At 31.9% G+C, this 23,632-nt stretch overlaps 1 protein-coding gene and 1 pseudogene across 2 annotated transcripts in view; both read left to right on the top strand.

The window, feature by feature from the left end:
* The first annotated feature begins 716 nt into the window (after positions 1-716).
* On the top strand, positions 717-7,179 carry LOC114337603 (cathepsin L-like proteinase; annotated as a pseudogene).
* Positions 7,180-21,090: 13,911 nt separating this feature from the next.
* Positions 21,091-23,632, top strand: part of LOC114337602 (cathepsin L-like proteinase) — a 35,700-nt gene continuing 33,158 nt past the window's right edge. Inside the window, exon 1 of one of the 2 annotated variants that reach the window (XM_028288093.2) lies at positions 21,091-21,219. The gene's annotated coding sequence lies outside the window, so the exon portion shown is untranslated. Of the gene's footprint in view, positions 21,248-23,632 lie in introns of both variants that reach the window. The other variant, XM_050657223.1, reaches the window with a different exon arrangement.

Below are 23,632 nucleotides of genomic sequence, written 5' to 3'. Positions count from 1 at the left end.
ATCTCCTAGTACTTCTATAAAACGTATTGTGATATTAATATTTTATGCAAAATGTTTACTTATCGCCGTGAAGTATAATTGCAGAAACTATTAAGATAATATTAAAAGGATCAAGATTAAAAACTTTAGTATAAAAGTTGTACTATTTTCTTGAATCTACAAGTTATAGTCTGTTGTTTTTACAAAAGGTAAGAAAGTCACATATTTTATACCATTTTTTATTCAATATTGCATAATGTAATATATTTTGTCGTCTTCCCAATTCTTTAAATAATTTACTAACAGGTAACTTCTTTATTTTTAATTTACAGAATAATTTTTTATTTTAAACGTTAACAAATATTAAATAAAGATCATTTAATGTTATTTCTTTCTTTATGCTTAATTTGACAGTCCAGAGATTTTATTTTAAATCATCTGTTTATTTTATTTCTTCTGTTGTATTTCTTGTGTATTTCTCAAGTCTTTCATCTTATTTTCATTTGCTTTATAATCCAAATTGCTGTATACCTGTATTATTATTAAATCATTAAGTACATATCATTTTTCAACTCTGATGTATTACTTTGATAGAACATTCAGTTATTCATGATTGTTTCCATATTTTTGAGATACACCAGATTATTGAAAGAGAGACATGTTATGACAATGTGGTAACTTATGATATGATAATAAATATCGTTATAGTTCAAATTTTAATCAAAATATTATTAAGATTTAGTTATTATTAATTATATTTTCAGAACAATCAGAATGAAGCTGTTCATTCTTGCTGCTACCCTTTTTGTGGCCACAAGTGCCAACCTATCTGCCTTCGAAAAATGGACCAGTTTTAAGGTACTGATTTATGTTACTTTTATGATTGTACCGGGTGTCCCAATATGAATGGCTCTTGGCAATATCTCAGGAACCGTTTATAGTACAGCTTTGAGAAAAAAATATTTACAAAAAAAGTTGCCTCGGGAAAAGCATGGAAATTATTTTCATATTTGTAGGTCCACCGCTAGAGGGCGTAATTGAATATCAAAAATTAAAAAACCAAATTTTACAAAATTTACCTAATGAAAGGGCACTGGAAATCCAACCATCGTATTCTTCATAAAATTCTGCGCATATTTGATTTCACAAGTTTAAGTCTACCTTTGCAAATAAAAGGTGGGGGTGAGTGGGAACCTTCTTATGAAAAATGGTTGTAAGTCCGGTTCTGCTAAATCGAATTTTGCAGACTTGGTCTTATTGAAGACAGCTATTTTTCGTCAATGTAAGTGTCTTATTTTTGAAATAGCCTGGTAAATTGATCTTTCAAGAGTAGACTGAATAGCAACAGATTTAACTGTTTTAGAATTTTATTTATGGGGACGGAAAAAAGACCTTCTTTTTGCCACTAAGGCTTTTACTCGAGAAAACATGATCTAGAATCTAGAGAATACGAAACGCCATTTAAAGTATTGCGAAAGCAGAAATTAAAACCTCTGTTCAATCTACTCTTGAAAGAGTAAATGCTTGCTGCATCGAAAATGATGGGCAACAATTTAAACATTTAGGTCGTCACTAAGTAAGTAATTGCTTTTATCTCTTTGTTCTATTTTATATTGTTGCTTGTCTTATTGTTGTTTTAATTAATTATATACGTTTACATCTGGAAAATGTTTCTTTGTTTTTTCCATAGCACACTACTTTTCGTTAACTTCGTTTACCGGTGACATTAACAGTTGTTTAACATTTACACGTTTCTTAGGATATCTCTAGGTAGAAAAAAGGTATCGACATGCGATTTTCGATATTATGTTTTTAATTTGGTCTAATTTTGTAATACAGGATTAGAAATGCATACTTATCTCTAATATTCTCCAAAGAAAACTAGATTCCGAAAATATTTAAATAACGCCTACTAGCTGGCATATTACTTATTAGGCTATTTCCAAAATAACACTCTTACATTGAAGGAAAACAGCTGTTTCCAACACGACAAGTATGCAAAGTTCTATTTAAGAGAACGGGACTTACAGCCATTTTTTCATAAGAAGGTTCGTTACCACTCACCCCCACCTCTTATTTACACAGGTAGACTTAAACTTGTGAAATCAAATATGCGCAAAATTTTATGAAGAATACGATGTTTGGCTTTCCAGGGCCCTTTCATTAGTTAAATTTGGTAAAATTTTGATTTTTTAATTTTTGATATTCAATTACGCCCTCTAGCGGTGGAACTACAATTATGAAAATAATTTCCAGGCTTTTCCCGAGGCCACTTTTCTTATAAAATTTTTTTTCTCAAAGCTGTACTATAAGCGGTTCCTGAGATATGACCGAGAGCCATTCTTATTGGGACACCCGGTACATTTAATTTTAGGACATCTTGCCACAATCGATTAAAAAAATTGCGTTTGTACGTCAAGAGATAAAAAAGGCCAAACATTTCAAAATTAGCCTAAAGTATAATTAAAATTTAACTATTATATTTCTAATTATAAATGTGACTAACAAATTAATTATTTCTATTCTAGGCAATACATAACAAATCCTACACTGTTGTCGAGGACAAACTTCGTTTCTCAGTTTTCCAAGAAAACTTGAAGAAAATCGAAGACCACAATGTCAAATACGAGAATGGAAAAGAGACCTACTATCTTGCTGTCAACCAATTTGCCGATTGGTCTAGTGGTGAATTTAAAGCTTTGTTGAATTCTCAGATGATCAACAGGCCAGAAATATCCTTTGTTGAAACATTCGAAGCAGATCACAATATCGAACTTGCAGATTCTGTTGATTGGAGAAATAAAGCTGATTTGGGAGTCAAAAATCAAGGAAACTGTGGATCTTGCTGGGCTTTTAGTGCCGTAAGTATCAATAGTAATATTCCATTTTTTTGGAAAGTTTTGGGAAGATGTTTGTTCAAAAATAAAATAGAGTCATGATAGCCTAGGAGAATAACTTATTTATAGATCTTATATTATTGCAGAGTGTTAGATAGAATATTCTTCCTGTCAATTAGTCCATCACAAATTAAAAAAGAAAAAATTGAATTATTATTGCATTTCTCCACTTAGCTCGACACCGTAAGGTACAAGAGGACGGCTTAAGAATGGATTATTATTGAAAATAAACTTACATGCATAGAAATCGACCCACTTAAAAATTTGGTCATTTTTGATGTGTCATATTTCCTAAACCTGTTAGCCGATTTAAATGATTTTTCGAACATGTTATAGCCTGATTCTTTAAAAATACCACTGTAATAATAATGTTGCTAAACTAGTAAATTTTCATTATATACCGGGTGTACCAATCAAACTGTGTTTTTACTCAAAGTTTGCATCACCCTGTGGAATATTCTAGCATTTATAAAATACTGAAATTAAAACCAAACTATAGCCTTATGTTTTCTTAACATTCTGTTTTCTGACTCATTCGTTTATGTTGGATAATAAAAAAGTTAGGTACTTTAACAACTACACATGTTCTTCGTCAATACACGGTGTTTCTAAAATAAACGTGTTTTAAAGCGATAAATAAATAGTCAGTTTGTAAGAAAAAATTCAACATCCCATATCTCGTAAACGAAACATTTGTGGACGTACGTTTATAAAGCCAACTGTTACTATTTTTCATGCAGAATTACCCTTAAAGTTTGTCGCACTTATTTAATAACACCGTGTATTGATGAAGAACATGTCTAGTTGTTAAAGTACCTAACTTTTTTATTATCTAACATAAACGAATGAATAAAAAAAACAGAATATTAAGAAAACCTGAGGCTATAGTCGGGTTTTAATTTCAGTATTTTATATATGCTAGAATATTCCACAGAGTGATGCGAACTTTGAGAAAAAAACACAGTTTAATTGGTTCACCCGGTATACAATGAAAATGTACCTGTTAAGCAACATTATTATTACAGTGGTATTGTTAAAGAATCAGGCTATAACATGTTTAAAATATCACTTAAATCGGCCAATAGATTTAAGAAATATGAGACATCAAATATAACCAAATTTTTAAGTGGGCCGATTTCTATGCACGTAAGTTTATGTTCACTTAAAAGCTAATGCTAAAAAGCTTGAGTACGGAACAGAATTAACAACAATCTAATAAATTAGAATTCTAAAAGTGTCATTTACAGTAGAAACAGTTGCTGAGTTAGCTTATATTCTACATTGGTAACAGATGATTCTGGAGATACAGCATTATTGCTGACATGTACCAAAAATGAAAAGAAAAGTAGCAAAAGAATTAGTTAAAATATATGACTACATATAAAGAATAAACAACATAGTGGCTCATAATGAATAGATATAAAAGAGAACTGAAAACAGTTTAAGAAAAAGCATTACGAGATAATGATATATCGAAAATCAAGTTCAGTTTCAGATGGAATATGCAAGCAGAATATAGTAAGGGGCAAAACTATGGAATAAATTGATTTTTTGAAGAATGGACGAACTTGGGGACAAATTCGGAAACAAGGTGGATTTTTATTTTTAAATTAGGATTATGTGGCATATCATCTGACGTTATCTATCGAGGTGTGCTGACGTAACCGATAATTTATTTTAACTAAGAATAGGGGTCGTGTGCTAGCTAATTCAAAATCGTATTAAATTCTGGAGTACTTAATATAATCAAACTAAAGGAAAAAGTATTGGCAAAGCTCGAAACGTGAATGCAAAGGAAAACAGATAAAAAGGTGGAAGGCAACCGCAAAAACGTAATTCTGACTAGTTGGTCAAACGTGAATGCAGAAAGAAAATAAGTGAAAAGGTAGAAGGTAATCGTAAATACGTATTTATTGACTAGTTGATTGTCATCAGTCAAGTTATAACAGAAGCAAATTGACTTCGAAAATTATCACTATAAGAGCAATGTACATTCACGTTGCAAATGGATTTTGCCAGTGACTTTTCCTTTATTTTGTTTATACTAAGTACTCGAATTAATAAAAATCCATTTTTATCTTTAAAACATTTTGGTCTTCCTTTCCTTAGGTAACTGTAGTTCCTCAGTGTGACCCTATAATAAATTTGAGCCTGTAATGTTATAATTTATCATTTCTGATACCGCTCAGTATTTTATAGATATAATATGTAGTCTTTAGATATTCACACGACAAACTACTATTTGGTATCTACAATACTATCTAAATTATTAAAACTACATAAGAATGTTAGAATAAAAAATAATAAAGACATTTAATCGAATCTGCTAAATTTTTCATATATTTTTAGACCGGAGCCCTAGAAGGTCAACTTGCTATTCACAAAAACCAAAAGGTGCCACTAAGTGAACAAGAATTGGTAGACTGCGGCAAGACAAATTCTGGCTGTGCTGGTGGTTTAATGACAAATGCCTTTGCCTATGTTAAAGCAAAGGTCTTGCATCAGAAAAGCAATATGCCTACACAGCACGAGAAGACGGCTGCAGGAATATACAAAACAAACAAGTTTCTTCTATTAGTGGATACGTAAATGTTGTCAGAACTGAAAGTGCACTGGCTAGTGCTCTTGGTAAGTTAATCTGTCTCTATATATCTCTTCTTCTTATTGCGCTGTCTCTTTTCGAAGGTTGGCGATCCAAATGGCAACTATAGCCTTGGAAACCGCTGCACGAAAAATTTCTGCGGATGAGAGGTCAAACCATCCTCTCAGGTCTTTCAGCCACGAGTTCTGGTGGCTTCCTACTGATCTTTTGCCCTGTACATTACCTTCCACGATTTGAAGCAGTTCATACATTTCTTTGCATTGTTGGATTATTCTTAGTAATGCTTTTGTTTATTGTTGTATTATTGTTAGAAACAATCTATCTACCTAATCAGACCTAAACATTCATCCTCGTATAATAGGCCTCGTCTTATTTCTTCCATGCTTCTCTATCTTAGGCCATTTGCATCCATTTTGAACCGCCTTGTTTCTTTAGGTCATCTGACCATCGCATTTGTGGCCATCCCCTTTTTTGTTTGTGGTTTCACGGTTCTTAATGTATAATCGTCTTAGTACATCTTTCATCCTTCTGCCTTAGGATGTGCTTCGCGAACTTCTATTTAACCTTTGCTACTATCCATTCATTTCTTTTCCTGTCTGATAGTTTAATGTTCAGCATTTATTTTTCCATGGATCTTTCTGTATTTGCTATTTTTTCAATATTTTCCTTTGTAAACGTCCATGTATGAGAGCCACATATATGGAAAACCAGTAAACATTGAGTGAAGACTCTTGTATTTAGCTATTGGGATATTTGTTTTGTCATTAGTATTTATTTGACTTTAGTATTCTCTAGTATTTTTAGTAACTTATTCATAAGTATGTACAAAACTTCTCTAGCTGTTTTCCCACCATTCTTTAAAAATTCTACAGTTATCCCGTCTTTTCCTGGCAATTTATTATTCTTCATCTCCTTGAGTTCTCTTTTATCTCATTCTTACTGATTTCTCATTGTAAGTCGGAAATAACATTTTTATTTTTATTTGTAGTTGCTTAAGGATTCCTTGTGTAGGTTTCTGTTTTGTACTGTATAGGTTGTTATAATATTCTTGTGCTATCTGTATAAATTCTTTTATATTATTGTTCTCTGTGCCTTTTTTTTTCTTTATTGGGTAAGTTAATAGCTTCATTAAAGTAGTTAGTAATTCTCAAATTCTAAGATACAAGGAATATTCTTAAAGCTATGTTATAGCTAGCAGGAAACTGGTGGCCATTGGCTTTACTGTACTAATTGACAAATATTGGGATAGTTCCACGATTGCCAGGGAGTACCAGGAGTAGAAAAGGAATTGATGTAATTGTTTGTCAAAAAAATAATAATTGTGATGTATAGTTATAAGTTATTTATATTATTATTTATAGTAACAATAATTCAATTTCTTTTTCAGCTAGTGTAGGTCCAATATCCATAGCAGTAGATGCAGATACGTGGCAGCTTTATGGAGGTGGAATTTTCAACAACAAAAATTGTGGAACCACTCTTAACCATGGAGTTCTTGCTGTCGGATACACTAATGATGTCTTTATCGTTAAACACTCATGGGGAACCAGCTGGGGTGAACTTGGTTACATCAGAATTAGTCGTGGTAGCCACTTATGCGGTCTTAACCAAATGAACTCTTACCCCAGATTGTAAATTAAAATAGATAAAAAATGTACATATAAATATAATGTGTTTGTATAAACAATAACTAATATGACATTATTGGTTTTAATTTACTTTTAAACAAACGTCGAAGTCAAAAATTAAAGTAAATTTACATGCAAAAAGCAACTTCTTCTCGGTGTGCTTTATCCGTAAAAGGGAAGTTTGATATTATCTTGGCGATTATCACTTTATTATCTGTTACCCGAAAAAGATATTTGGTTGTTTTTTCTTCTTCCTATGATGCATACCCGTTTCGGATGTTGGCGATCAGCATGGCTATCCTAGGGTTATTTCTACGTAGTCTAAAATGAGAACAAAATATAAAAGTAGTGTTGCTCAAAATCGGTCTTGGTCTTGCAGCCTTGGTCTTGTTCTTGCGTTTTCGCAAGACCAAGACCAAGACCAAGACCAAGACCGCCTATAATTTTAGCAAGACCAAGACCAAGACTTACAGTGCAAGACTTGAACAAGAACAAGACTAAGCCTGCGAGACTCTTGCGTCTTGTAGTTAGAACTGAGGGTCGTTTTAGGGAGTGTATTAGTTCGACTATATTCTTAGATATTCTATAAGAAAAAAAAAAACAAAAATGTAACAAAAATTTTGAAAATTGGACTTATGCGCATTACGAACAATACCATAAACATACATAGCGAATCAAAATATCAATTATTTAAAGAACACTTGACACATTTGACACGTCATTGACACTCTAAAATTAATTGTCCGGGTTATGAGAATAGTCGCCTTCTAATCATAAAATAACATTCTTGCTTTACGACGCCGATAGTAATATCGAATATCGTATCCAAACTTTTTAAAAATATGTCACAAGAGCCTTAGCTGATAAAAGATATACCTAATAAGTAAGTAATTAATTTTTTTCATTATTAATTTTCTAGTAATTTAAACACCACAAACCTTGTCGGTATATAGAATAGTAAGACTATTATACAATATGTATTGTTTTTGCTGAATGTGCTATGAGGTCACTCGGTTAAACAAAATTTTCCTAAACAGCGCGTATAATATTTAAAAGTATGATACCGAGACAAAAGAACAGATAATGCCCGATATCCTAACAAAATTCCGAAATATTATTTAATTACGATATACATTTTTCCAAAAAATTTACGCACCACCTTATAAGCGGGTCATTGTTAATGTCTCGAATTTCTAAACCTGTTGTCCGATTTAAGTGACTTTCTTTATTATGTTGTCTTATTTTTATAGATATCGCTGAATAATAATATTGTTGCTAGACAAATCAATTATTGTCATTGTACACCGGGTGTAGGTACCAATCAAACTTTGTTTTTCTCAGAGAGCATCATTCTGTAAAATATTCTAGCATCTATAAAATACTGAAATTAAAACGATTGCCTCATATTTTCTTAACATTATGTTTGTTTATTCGTTCGCTTATATTTGATAATAACATACATGTTTCTAATAAACTTTAGTTAGTTAGAACATAGGTACGGATCACTTAAATCGTGGGTTCAAACCCCATCCGGTTTCAATTGTCTGGATCAGTAATTCTCAATCTTTTTGAGTCATGTACCAAAAAATACTTTTTATTATTTTTGTTACCACCGAACTGGTATTTTTGTTACAACTGAAATAGCTAGGTAATCTAATTAACTCTAATAATTGTGGTGCTGATTTTGGCTGTTTTTGCGTTTTGTGTAGAACCGCAAATAATGATATGTACCACCAGTGGTACATGCAGCACAGATTGAGAACCGCTGGCCTAGATATTTATTAATTTGGCTGGTCTTTACTATGATTATGATATTCCAGCTTAAAATGTACCTCTCTGTTATATGTACCACCAGTGGTACATGCAGCACAGATTGAGAACCGCTGGCCTAGATATTTATTAATTTGGCTGGTCTTCACTATGACTATGATATTCCAGCTTAAAATTTACCTCTCTGTTACGTTGTTCAAAGATATGCAATAGGATAATAGGCAACTGCGAGACTTGCAAAACTCTTGCTGCAAGACCAAGACCAAGACCGGGAGCGCAATACCAAGACCAAGACCAAGACTAGGTGTACTGGCGCAAGACCAAGACCAAGACTGTTTAAGTATCGTCTTGGTCTTGCATTTGGGCAACACTATATAGAAGTGCCAATAGAACTGAAAAGAGGGAAAGTGACAAGAAATAAGTAGGTAACGTACAAGAACACAAAATATTGTGATTAAGAAAAATTGCCAAACAACGAAAAATAATAAACATAATCAAAAATAGTGAAATAAAAAATAGGCTCAAAATTAAACATTTGCTAGACACAATAGTGAAAAAAATATTGGCCTGATATTAAAACTTTTATTGGTAATCGTCATCATCAGTAGCTCGACAACACTTTTTGGGTCATGGCTTGTTCTAGGATTTTCCGCCATTCTGTTCTGTTCCTTGCTTTGTTCTTCCAGTGGATAATCTCAAGTGTTTTCAGATCTTGTTCCACTTGTTCCATGTATCTAAGTTTGGGTCTTCCCTTTGATCTTTTCCCTACTGGTATCTGCCTCATTATATATTTTGGTGTGTCTCCAACATCTGTTCAACATGGCCCATCCAGCGCAGACGTCCGATTTTTATGGATGTTATGACGTGACGTTTTATTGGTAATACCGATAGCGAAAATAGAGGATGACCTCTAGTTCAAGCCTGGAACAGAGACATGGCAGAAGTACTTAAAAGTATAAGCATCTCATAGCATGAAGCAAAACAAATAGAACAGAATAAAAAAGAATGGAAAAAATTTATAAAATGTTTGATGCACCAACTCTTGACACCTAACGGTATATGAGGAGTGATTATGTATATACATATATTATGTAAATGCGATGTGCGTAAGTAATTATATGTAGTTTGAACTGTCCCTCAATACCAAATAAAACGTTTTTTAAAAAATATATCTCTGATACTTGACGAAGTTTGAGAAATCATACCTGATATAAACAAGATATTTTTTCTTAAATTCAGAAACTAGTAAATATCAAATTTGGAACTAAAAATAACAGCATGTCTATATAAAAAGATAATAGACCTGGATCCCGCGTACCAAAAAAAGTTGATTAATAGCAAACTGAAAATTTGTTAATAGCTTAACGGACAAAGTCTAGTCGGACAAACTTTGATGTACGGGAACACTGCAACAGGGGAAGATTTAATTGTGGAACAGTTTAAAAATTTGGAACGTCAGATTACGAAAAGTTCCCATATATTTTGTCGGACAGAACATCCAATTGATTTGTTACCCTTTCATTAAACTCTCATGCAAAAATCAGACTGATATTACTAATCAACATGATTCCTGTCATTTGACATGTTCGTCGTGTTCCACTCATTAAAATGCCAAGTTGGTGATAAACACCAGTCTGATTTTTGCATGAGAGTTTAATGAAATGGTAACAAATCAATTGGAAGTTCTGTCCGACAAAATACACGGAACGTTTTCGTAGTTCGACGTTCCAAATTTTTAAATTGTTCCACAATTAAAACTTCCCCTGTTCCAGTGTTCCCATACATCAAAATTTGTCCGACTAGACACCGTTAAGCTCTGAACGAATTTTCAGCTTGCTATTAAACAACTTTTTGTTGGTACGCGGGATATAACATTTATATATAAAATTTATTGGGTCTATAACATTTAAAGCCATTTTAATTTACGATGAAGTAGAACCTATCAATTATTATAGATACCAGAAAGCGTAACTTCATAGAATTCTAGTTCAGAAGCGAATTTTGTAATTCATCATTCAAAAGACAACATGCATAGTTAGAAAATAAAAAAAAGAATGTGTGTGTGTGTGTGTGTGTGTGTGTGTGTGTGTGTGTGTGTGTGTGTGTGTGTGTGTGTGTGTGTGTGTGCGTACTTTGTAAGCACGTACGAAGTTATACTCCTATTATATGATTTCAACGAAATTAATATACTTTAAACAGTTTATTTATATTTTATTTAAATATTAAACTAATTTTAATACTTACTACTTCTTAAAATTTTTTATTAAAACAGGGCAAATTAAAATAATAAAAGAATAAAACACACACAAGCACATTGAAAAATGCCACAAATGATTTCTGAACAATGTAGGAAAAATTTTAACCAAATACGTATTTTCTGAAAAAAAATTATATAAAAAATATACTTTCAATCATAAAATGTAAAAAAAAATAAAAAAATAAAAGTTTCCATTGGGGTTCTAACCCGCTTATCAGCGCAGTTAGTATTGAAATTCATTCACCTTAAACTTTTACCCACGGAGACCATGTGTCATCATATGCGAAGATCAACTAACTAAACGGATTAAACTTTTGACGGTTCTGAATTTAACCAAATAATTTTGATTTTAAACTGAAATTATTTAGAATTGAAAGAAATATTAGAATACAACAAAACATAGAGTAAGAAAACAACATATTAGTTGAATATTGATAGAAATTTTGATGGTAATCAAATGATGTAAATTAAAGCATTACATAATATTTTGGTAAGTTCTTTTTAAATTTTCCAAATAGGATGAAATTTTTTATTAGGATACTGAAACATTTACAATTATTACGTACCTGTCGCTTTTAAAAACTATTTAACAAGTCACTATAATATTATAAACTTACGTTTTTCTCTGCCATCACAACAATAAAAACTAATATACACAACATTAATTTGTTTATCCAAAATCTCCATATTGAACAGTTATTGACAGATGATTTTAACACCTAATCAAATCCCCTATAAGGTTTATACCATACTCTCTGTGTGCGCATGCGCGCAGTATTATGAAATTTTACTCTCAATCGCGCCTAAAAAGTATAACTTCAAAAATCTACTGAGATGTAAATTGGAACTGGAGGGTCAGATACTAGAACAAGTAATGTAGTTTAAATATAAAATAATAATATTGAAACAAGCAAAGACAGCGTGGGAGCTCATGAAATCTTAACCAAGTCAGTGGCTCAAAATCAAAATAAAAGCATCTGATACTCCTCGTTCTTACATATGAATCAGAGGCATTGACCATAACAAAAACAGACTAATCCTCTCTACCTATTTTTGAAAGAAAAGTATTAGGTACGCAAGATATTCGGAGCGGTTTGTGAAAACGAAATATGGAGGCGTAGATATAACTTTAAAGTGCAGAATATCTACTATATATGAAAAAAAAACAATAATAATAAGTTTAATGCATAGAAAGCGAAACCGTCGTGGTGGACAGGGCATCAATAGGGGAGTGCATATTGATTTTCACTTCGGAAAAAATCAAATAAGAACTTTTTGTAATTTCATTAAGAAATGTTTAATAAACAACATATCAAAAAGTTCTACTCGAGAAGTGGGTGCTTAATTTTTTATTAAACAAATGAACTACGAAATTAGATGTTTTTTTTTAAATAATTTCGAAAATGTAAATTTTTGAAAATAACTGACTTGGCCATTGAAAAATTCAGAAAAGTTTACAAAAAAAAAACCGTATATAACGATTTTTCTAAAATTAAATCTGTATCTTCTATAATTTTTTATTTATAACTCTAAAGTCACCCTTCTCCTAAACATTGGCGCAGTGTAAACTAGCGTACGGCGAAGTGCACGGTTGAGTTATCTTAATGTAATTCTTTAACTTATCGATCAAATGAAATTTTACAAATTGAACATGAAAGAAGAATAATTAAGCTATCTTAGAGTTACAACAAAAAGAAACAAAATGTATTGGCATAAGTACGGTGTGGGCTGAAAATGAGACTTACATGAATTTTGTTTAAAAATGATTTAAAATGTGTAACTAATACAATTTTTTTTATTAAACTCTCAATCTTGCACAACTTACCTTTCAATCATCTTACTAAACGACGTTTCATTCAAAAAAAATCTCAAAAATTTAATTCAAATGATACGACGTCTCAAAAAATATAATTTTTGAAAACTTCATAGTTTTAGAGAATTAACACCACTTTAAGATGGCATTACTCAATTCTTAATACATCTATTACAGTTTTATAGGTGTTCTTTTAAAGCTCAGGATGTAGTCTTTAAAATGTACTAAATTATTTTACCTTCGAAATAAAATAAACTATTTCTTTTTGAGAAAATTAAGAAAGATAACAAAAATGTAATAAAAAAACCGAAAATTACCAGCTAAAAAAATGTTTATACAAAGTGATAAAAACTTTTTTCTGTAAAACTTATCTAAAAAAAAATTTAACAATAATCTTCAACAATAATAAATGTTCAACAAAAAATTTTTTTCAGCTCTTATACAGTATGTCTGTGTAACATGGAACCTATTGATAACTTTTTTATTATCAGTCTAACGAAAAAAAGTTATTCTTTATAAAATACTATACATTCTACATCGTATGTAATCTAAGATGCAATCATCAAATATAAAATTTTATTAATTTTGTACGAGGTATGCCAAAAAATATGAATTTCACTCAAGAGTAAAGTAACTTTATATTTCACAATATCGAAAATTGTTGCAAAGAAAAGTTGTTTGGAATTCAAAAATATGTTTCAGTGTTCAACTACATCCTTCTAATTAAAATATTGTGAATAATAAAGGCACTTGACTCTTAAATAAAAATTCATATTTTTTACGTACCTCGTATAATACTGAAAAAGTTTGATATCTGATGGTTGTATCATAGATTTTAGACCAGGTACAGCATTTTATGAAGAATAACTTTTTGTCGTAAAATCGGTAATAAAATAGTTACAATAATTGTAAGAAAATGAGGATGGGTATCCGTAATTTGAAAAAAAATTGAAAAATTATTTTACTCACAATCGGTTAGTAATTTATGGATTTCTAACCTTTGAAGTAATCACGAAGCGACTTATTACTTACTTTACTTTCCCAGTCTATCTGTCACTTTTCTACCTGCAAATGTCAATGTCATTTTTGATTAAAAGATGGTTTAGAAAGAATAGAATACACTCAACATTTATTTAATTAAGAAACAACAACAACAATAACAAAAAGAAAACTATTTGGAATTATAAATATTAATAGTTACATTGGAATTATGATTACTATTAACAGTTTAAGTAAGACTTTAAGATTTTTAAGATTTCAATTTGATTATATGTACAGTTAATGGCGTCGTGTATCGCCTAAATGTCAGATTCAACAAACTTGTTTTGTTACCTAGCAACGATCTCACAGAGTACTTAAAATAATTCATCTTATCACATAATGAAAATGGATACAGATATTTGAAACGAAATTATTATTGGTAGATTGTGAGTATTAGAAATCCATAAACTACTAACCGATTGTGAGTAAAATAGCCTAAACTAGCATCGCGTCTGTAGTTTACCTCGGTGCTTCGCACCTCGATAAACTACCTTGCCGCTCGGCTGAAATAGAGTACATTCCCGCTAGGTATGTAATATACTATTTCGATTAGAATAATGTAATTGTATATTAAAATATAGTTTTTAATTTCAAACAACTTTTCATAATAGCATTTTTTTGATATTCTAGAATAAAAAGTACTTTACTCTTTAAAGAAATTCATATTTTTGACATAACTCGTATAAAATTGATAAAATTTGATATCTGGTGGTTGAGTTTTAGATTTTTGACTATCCAGAGTATTTTACGAAGAATAACTTTTTTTCGTAAAATTTATAATAAAAAAGTTTCCCATGTGGTTCCTAGCTACGCAGATATACTGTATAATAGCTTCTGAATCAGAATTTTCAAATTGCAATGCCATATTCGGATTCAGCATAATCAAAAACAAAATAGAAACATATTTGATCAAAGTAAAATGATGAATTTAACGATATTTTTAAAATTATTTATACAAAACAATTGTTATTGTTTAAACAATTAATAAACAATTAGCGGCCAAATCTGCGAGTAGAACTTTTTAGATCTCTTTAACATGTATATAAGCTAACAAAAAAAGTTTTAGAAAAATATTAGCTGGTTTGAATTTTTCCGAAACAATGAATATTTTCGTTCTAATCACTCCCCTAAAAGCCTAGGCACCGGAATCGAACATGATAAAAATATTCTAACAGCTTAACCGATAGTAATAAGAAGAAATATTTTTAAGATGCATTTTTCTTTTTTCTACTTTCAACATTATTTCACAAATCTTGAACCTATTTTCAGTTAGACATATTTGCCACATAGAAGTATAAAATTCCGGATAAACCGTGGGTATCTAGAAGAAATATATTTAAAAATAGCTTATCCTTTCGAAGATAAGTTTAAAGGGGAACTGTGTTGAATGCGACCTTTAGTTTTTACATTTTAATTCAAATGAAATCGTTCCAATGAATACTCGAAACAATATATGATTAGATAAGCAAATATATTTTAAAAATAAATATTAAAAAATAATTTTTCGGTTTTTTGTGAAACATATATATAATGTCATATACAAGATAGATATATATCTACGCTTGTAGGTAGTTGTTACTTACGCCATAATAAATGATATTTTTCAACAACTTCTTTTTCTGCATAACTAGTCTGATAATTTATTTTTAATACAACATGGATTAAGTTTCATTTATCTATTGATTAAACTAGAGTAAGGTGTAAAATTGAAATGTAATGTATTTTGCCCTTTATAGTAACATACCTGACAGATCTGAGTACGATATCAGCAACCACTATACGAAACAACAAGAAGTTAGGAGACCTCTCTTTGACAGAGAATTATGTGAACCGCTAATTCAAAATCTTACTGGAAACTATTGAAAGATGCTACGAATAACCTTTTATTTCAGTGGCATCACTAAAGATGCTACGAAAAACGAGGTTCAGAAATGGCTAATAAAGAATCGTCAAAAGAAATGGAAAGCCACTCATGGAAACATGGAAAAAGTGGCAAAACCTCGCAATTTTTTTGTTCAGCATTGATTTGTACAAAAATTTGGGATTAGGCTCATTTTACCCTCTAGTTAATTTTCTATATTGAGCCGTTGTACGCTTTTGGTTTTTTAAGGGTGAAGACTACCCCTAATTGTGAAAAATTATAAAATAACATTTTAAACTTTAATATTGTCAACATTTGGTTCTTATTAGTTATATAATGATTGTTTTATACTTTAAGATATGCTATTTCAACCTAAAAAATTCTAATACAATCATTACAGTGCTGTATTTTAATGCCATGGGTCAATGAGACGGGCAGCTGGCACTGACTTGTGAGTCACCGGATGTCTGGCGTCTGGCTCCCCGCCACCACTCACTCACACCCTTTGTTTCTGTTAGTCTGACTCCACCGTTCAATCTGACACCACGTGGTTTGCGCGTTATTACATGTATTTCAGTGTGTTTTGTTTAGTGTGTGTGGTTTATGACTTATGAATTCCGTGTGGTTTTGTTGTTTTTCTATCATGAGTAAAAAGACAAACACTATAACAACGAGGAAATACACTGAAGCTCCTATAGTCGGACAGCCTCTTGACATTAGTGATATTAATGTTTTAACTACTAAAAGTGACGTGCTGAGGTATTTTGAATGGGTGAGAAATCAGTTGAAATCTGAAGGATGCTACCAACCACAGAAAAAGTTAATTGCAATGCGAGTGACACATAAGTTAGAGCAAATTTGGAAAAAATCATCAATACCTGCTTCATCTACTAACAATATTGTTTTTATGATTCTACAATTGTATGAGAGGTGTGAAAAGATTAAAAAATCTTCAGGTTGTAACACAAAAAATGCCAAGAGTTTTAAAGTTGCAGTTGAAAAGTTTAGATCTGACATTGATAATAGTCTTTTTGATATTTGTTCATGCAAATGTAGTGAACTAGACAAATGTTTGTGCCCAGCTCCAAGAAAAGTACCAAAATTAGAACATGCATTCTTGACAGACCAACGGAAATTGAGGATGATGATTATCGGAGGTATTGACCAAGCAGAGACTAAAAAAATTGAAAAACGAAACAAACGGAAGGAAAAGTCCCTGCAATCTAAATTAAGTAGGAATGTGGAACTAACTACTCCACCTGATTTAATAAATGTGGATATTCTTAGTAGTGACTCTGATGATGAATCCATAGAGGAATCAAGTAGGCCTGATGAAAAAGTTCAAGGTTCTAAAATAACTCCTCTAAGAAACAAAATTGAAAGTCCAAGCGTGAAAGTAAAACAAGGCCTGCCAGTGAATCTGTCATTGCTTTCTTGGGCATGTGATCGCAGAGGCACTTCAAACAGAGCAGGTGCTCAACTAGCAAGTGCTCTTCTACAAGATTTGAATGTCACATCACCAGAAAACCAAGCCGCAGTTATTGACAAGTCCAAGATTTTTCGTGAAAGGTTAAAGTACCGCCGAAGTATTAATTCAACTCGCACAAACGAAATAATTGCTCTTTACTTCGATGGTAGGAAGGATGAAACCATAATCAAAGAAATTGTACGTGGGAAATCTGTCCGTAAAACCATACAAGAAGAACACATATCTTAGGTCGAGGAACCAGGTTCAGCATATTTCGGTCATGTAACTCCAAACAGTGGATCTGCGAAAAATATAGTATCATCAATATTAAGTTACATGAGTGATAACTCCATTGATAACTCAAATATCAAAGCGCTTGGATGTGATGGTACGGCAACGAATACTGGAACATTGCAAGGAGCAGTTTCGTTGTTTGAACGCGCATTGAAACATCCGGTCCAAATAGTAATATGTATGTTGCACTTAAACGAATTGCCTCTGAGGAAAGTTTTTGTTGCTCTTGACGGTCCAACCACAGGACCAACATCATTCAGTGGGCCAATAGGCAAAGGTTTGACCAACTGCCAAGACTTCCCGGTTGTTATTTATGACAAAATAGATAGCACCTTCCCAGAAGTCGATAGTAAAGACTTAAGTACGGACCAGAAATACCTTTGGGATATATGTCAGGCTGTAGTCTAAGGTGAATGTCCCTCTGAGTTGGCCAGTAGAAACCCCGGAAACTTGTCCCACGCCCGGTGGCTGACATTAGCAAATAGAAGCTTACGTCTGTATATTTCAACTATTGAACCAACCCCACAACTTAGAAAGCTTGCTGAGTTCGTCTTGAAAGTCTATGCTAACTCATGGTTTACCATGAAATGTCGTCCTAAAATTATCCACGCATCACAACACTTTTTCTTCATCGTACAGTGCACCAAGTTTTAGACAGTGAACTGAAGGCTGCGGCTCAGTCTTCCTTGCAAAGAAACGCCTTTATGGCTCATCCTGAACACATCCTTTTAGGGATGTTGCTTGATTCTCGAAATCATATAATAGCTTTGGCAGGCAAAGGAATAGAAAAAGCTCGACAGACAGAAACAAGGGCACATCGAGTCTTCAAACCACCACAAGTTAATTTTGAGGCAGAAGACTACATCGATCTCATTGACTGGCAATCCACCACAGTTACAGAACCACCACTTATAGCTGACTTCAGCAAAGAAGAGATTGAGATGATTGTTAATTCAGGAAGCAGTGATAGAAAAAAGTTCAAAATACCACTTCACACTCAAGCGGTAGAACGAGTTGTAAAGGAAGTTACTGCAGCTTCTAAGCACGTTTGTGGCGTTCAAGAACGAGAAGGCTTTATAAGATCAAGATTATTAGACAGAAAGTATCTTCCTAAGTTTGAAACTAAGCGACAGTACACATCTGCTACAGCTGTATTGCAAAAATAAATTACAGCTAAGATTTATTTCATACTTATTTAGGATTACATCACAGCATTCTATTTTGAATAGTAACTTAGTATTAGTACTATAATTACAATCTGACACTGGCCCTAACAAATTCCCTTGGTTCCAGATCGAAGAAGCATTACAATACCTGTGGCTTTGAAGGCTAACTGGATTTGTTTAGCCAACATCCTTCAAGATGAAATAAAGAACCATTTTAAAGATTTTTCTTTGTCAACTTTTTATCTGTAATCTTTAAGTAAACTTTTGTATTTCTTTAATAAATTTCGTACCTCGATTTTTCGTTGTTACAATTGAGATTTTCATAAAGATTCCGGGTGACTTTATGCTTAGTTACAGAAATTATCCTAATTTTTATTGTTCACTGTTATCACGTACTTAATATTTTTTAAGTTGACAATAAAAATATAAAATTTAATTTTCAATAAAAAAAAAGATGAAAAATCGTGTTTTTGAGAAAAAATTCTAAAGTTTAAGTCGATTCCGGGAGACCTAAATATGTTTTAATTAAATCAAAACTTTTTTTCCCTGAAAGAGTAATGTAAGAGGCAACTTTTTATTAACTTGAAAGTTTGAATTTTTTTTAAGTTGACAATAAAAATATAAAATTTAAAAACAGATGAAAAATCGTGTTTTTGAGAAAAAATTCTAAAGTTTAAGTCGATTCCGGGAGACCTAAATATGTTTTAATTAAAACAAAACTTTTTTTCCCTGAAAGAGTAATGTAAGAGGCAACTTTTTGTCAACTTGAAAGTTTGAATTTCGAAAATTCATTATTTGAGTATTTATTATGATACACCCTAATGCACAATGAACATAGGAAGCTGTTTTTTCAATGTCAGTTATGCACCTTTGTATGCCTGAATATACACCACTCATAAGGTCCCATCATAACCCTTTCCTCTGCAGTTGGTACGGAAAGGTGCTTTGATTGTATAAATTTTAAAATTTAATTTACAAGACTTTCTGCAATTTGGTATAATATGCGAATAAATCCCAAAACACTTTCAACAACTTCTACTTTGGATGGTAAATTATTTTGCTGATCGTGTTTTGAAATATCTTGAGTGGTATCAAGAATTAATGAAAAAAAAAACAAAATGTTTCGGTTTTCAATTTAAAGAAAATATATGTATTAAGCTTGAAGGCTTTAAGGGGCCCCTACTAACGTCGGGGCCCCCTGCCTTGCGGGCCCTGCGGGCCTGTCATCTATGCCACTGATTAATAGATTCTATTAGACGTTTAACTGGCTTAGAATGATTAGTTTTTAAAAAACTGGAGTTAAAAGCGAATAACGAATTTTTGGAGTTTGGTAAAAAATTCCATTTTCTTAAGTTGCCACTTTCTTCATAATAGAATGATTAGCATCAGAGATACGACAAAATGTTTCAATATAAAATTGTAGGCCATTTAATTCCCAAGAACTAGGTTTGAAAAAATTTTTTTTACCGCAAAAATTGAGTGAATCGTAAATGAGTAGGTATATCGAAAAACATTGATTTTTTCTATACAAATAACACTTTCGATAGCGAATAAATCGAAAACAATTAATTTTATCAAAAAAATGTATAAAATATTTTTTGCTTAAAATAAATGTTTTTATCAACTTTTGCGGCCAAAATTTACTAAAAAATGTCCACCCCCGAGATGGGGTGGCAACCATTTCCATGCTAAAAGTGCCTTTCGGAATCATATAGATTTTGATCCTTGGACTATCCACCACTTATTCTCAAATTTTCAAAAAAATCGACTCATTTTTTTTAAAATTGCGAGGTGAAAAGCTTCAGTTTCTGGCCTATATATGTATATAGAGATCAGTGAAACGAATAAGAACCGAGGTGTCACCAGTCGGAACCAATAAAAAAAAAGTGGGGAATATACACGAAACAGATAATAAATGCGAATATGACGCCATATAGAACATATACTAACTTGCCCTAATAGATTTATCTAATGCCTGAGATCTCGAGGACTTATGGTTTAACGAGTAGGAAGCGTTGAAAGCTAAAGTAGATAAGTTTACGAAACATACTTAAAGAAGAAGAAAATTTATATGATGAAAAGAAAACCTATTGGCCGATTTTATTTCAATAAAACAGAACCTGTGTTGCTACCAAATTTCAAAATGTTAAAACTGTTGTGTTAAGAGTTCTAGTACAGACACACGGACATGTGATGGATTAGTGAGCTATGAAGGTGACACTCATTTGTTTATTTGTTTATTATTAAGCAATCGTATGAAACGCATTAGGGTAGCCTATTGTATGCAAAATATATACTTATCGTTATAAAGTACAGTTGTTGGAACTACCAAGATTAAGGAGATCAAGGGGATTAATCAAGGGGATCAAGATAAAAAATTAGTATAAAACTTTACTACTTCTTTACCTCTTTCAGTTGTATTCTGTTATTGTTTTAGTAAAAGGTAAGAAGATCACATACTTCGTTCCATTGTACATTGTTTTTAAATACGATAACTTATTATATTTTTTTGCCAATTTTTTAAATTTTTTTGGTGCGGTCTATATTTTTCTAGTTACCTAAGTATGAAATTTTTAGAAACTCTATATACACTGACCGGCCAAAAAAATTGGCCACCCTATAAATTTCCGAAAATAAAAAATGGTTGGAAGTTTTATGCACGGTTTCATATTATATAGTCAACATCTCTCATTTTTAAAATAAAAAATGACCCTTACTGCTTGGTTCCTTAGCATAATTTATTCAATTAAAAGGCTACAAAAGAAAATAGTGTAATATTGAAACTACTTACTTTACTTAATCAGTAGACCCATTTGTACCTTTGGGTGTTGGGCCGTTTATAATACAATTCATTAAATTACAATACCAATACTTCCTACTGGGTGCCATCTGTGTTGTTTCTGCCAAATCTTACCCTTACTCTGCAGTATCTGCGAGATTTCACTGTTCCATTCTTTAATGGATCTTCCTCTTCTGTTCTTCCCTATTGGTTTGGCGTCCCACACTCTTTTTACTTGTCTATTATTGTCCATCCGGGTTAGATGTCCGAACCATGCCAATTTTTTCTCCTTGATTGAGTCGAGTATCGGTTTGATTTTGAGTCTTTCTCTTATTTCTTCATTTCTGATTCTATCAGTTCTTTTTACTCCGATTGTTCTTCTGAGGTATTTCATCTCTGCTGCCTAAATTCTGCTCTGATGTCTTTTGTTTAATATTCAATTCTCTGCTCCATATGTCACCGTAGGTCTATATATTGTTTTGTATATTGTCATCTTGGTCTTTGTTGATATTTCTTTGTTATTAAGGAATCCTCTATTTAGTGCTTGGAATAGTTTTCCATTCTGTTGTTAAGATCATCCTCGATGTCTCCTTTGTTGTTGATTACTGTTCCTAAGTATTTGCATGAATTTGTCTGTATTATTTTTTGTTGGTCTATCATTACTTCTATTTGATCTTCCGTCCCTTGTTTCCTTGATATCTTCATTATCTGAGTCTTGTCTTTGTTTACGTTTAAGTTGTATTTGATTGCTTCTAGGTTCCATTTCTCTAAGTTGTATTTCAGTTTTTCTGCTGTTTCCGCAATTAATACTATGTCGTCTGCAAATATACACATCTCAGCGTTTATCATTTTCATTCTATTCCAACCGATGCAGTATTTCTTGAAAGTTTTCTTACATTCTTTCACTATCTCATCTATTACATTTATGAATAGCACTGGGCTGAGACTTCCCTATTGTCTAACTCCTTGAGTTGTTTTAAATGGTTCTGACTGTACATTTAACATTCTTACTGTATTTGTTGTTTTTACGTATATACTCTTTGTTGCTTCTATCACTTCTTTACTTACTTGCTTCTTCTTTAGGCTTTCCCATATATCTTTTCTTTTGACTGAGTCGAATGCTTTTTCCATGTCTATAAAGCACAGATATATTTCTCTGTTTTTCTTTAATGCTCTTTCTATTACTTGTTGCATGGTGAATATATGGTCTTGTATGTTGTGTCCTTTCCTGAATCCACTTTGTACGTCCTTTCTTTTCTGTTATGGTTTCGTATACTATTGTTGCTACACATAGTAGTGATGTACCTCTATAGTTCTTACAGTCTCTTGTGCTTCCTTTCTTGTATATAGGTATAATTACTGCATTTGTCCATTCTCTGGGTATTACTTTTCTCTTCCATATTAGGTTATATATGTACAACAATTTACCTTTTTGCTTTTACTCTTATATATTTCTTCATTTCTGGTGCTACTTCATCGCTTCCTGGTGCTTTTCCAATCTTGATCTTTCTTATTGCTTCTTCCAGTTCTTCTTTTTCTACAGTTTCTAGATTTTCCGTGTTTCTCATGGATACTCTCTTGATGTGGGTTTTCTTCTCCATTGTATTCGCTTGATTTCCATTCAGTATCAGCTGGAAATTTTCCCTCCATCTTTCCATTATTGTCTTATCATCATTTATTATTGTTCCTTCCTTGTTCATTATTTGTTTCAGTTTCGTTTCTGTGTTGCTTCTTAGGGTTTTCAGTGTTCTATAAAATAATTTTACGTCTTCTGTGCTGTTTTCTTCCATTTTTTCTCCGAATTTTTCCCAACTTTCCTTTTTCTCTTTCTTAACTATCTCTTTAACTTTTGTTCATTGTCTCTTATAATTTCCATATTTTTGTTGTGTTTTGTCTTGTATGTATTCTTTCCGTAATTTATTTTTTTTTCCTCTTTTCACTTCATCGTTCCACCAAGATGTTCGTTTCCCTCTGTTGTTATTTCTTGTAGTTCCACATATTGATTTATCTGTTTTATCATCGCATTTTTAAATTTTCCCCATTCTTCTTCTATTGTTTCTGTTATTTCATGTTTATT

This window comes from Diabrotica virgifera, chromosome 7, assembly GCF_917563875.1.
Source record: "Diabrotica virgifera virgifera chromosome 7, PGI_DIABVI_V3a".
Lineage (NCBI taxonomy): Eukaryota > Metazoa > Arthropoda > Insecta > Coleoptera > Chrysomelidae > Diabrotica > Diabrotica virgifera.
Note: the sequence above shows the minus strand (reverse complement) of the source record. Positions and strands in the feature narration are given on the sequence as shown.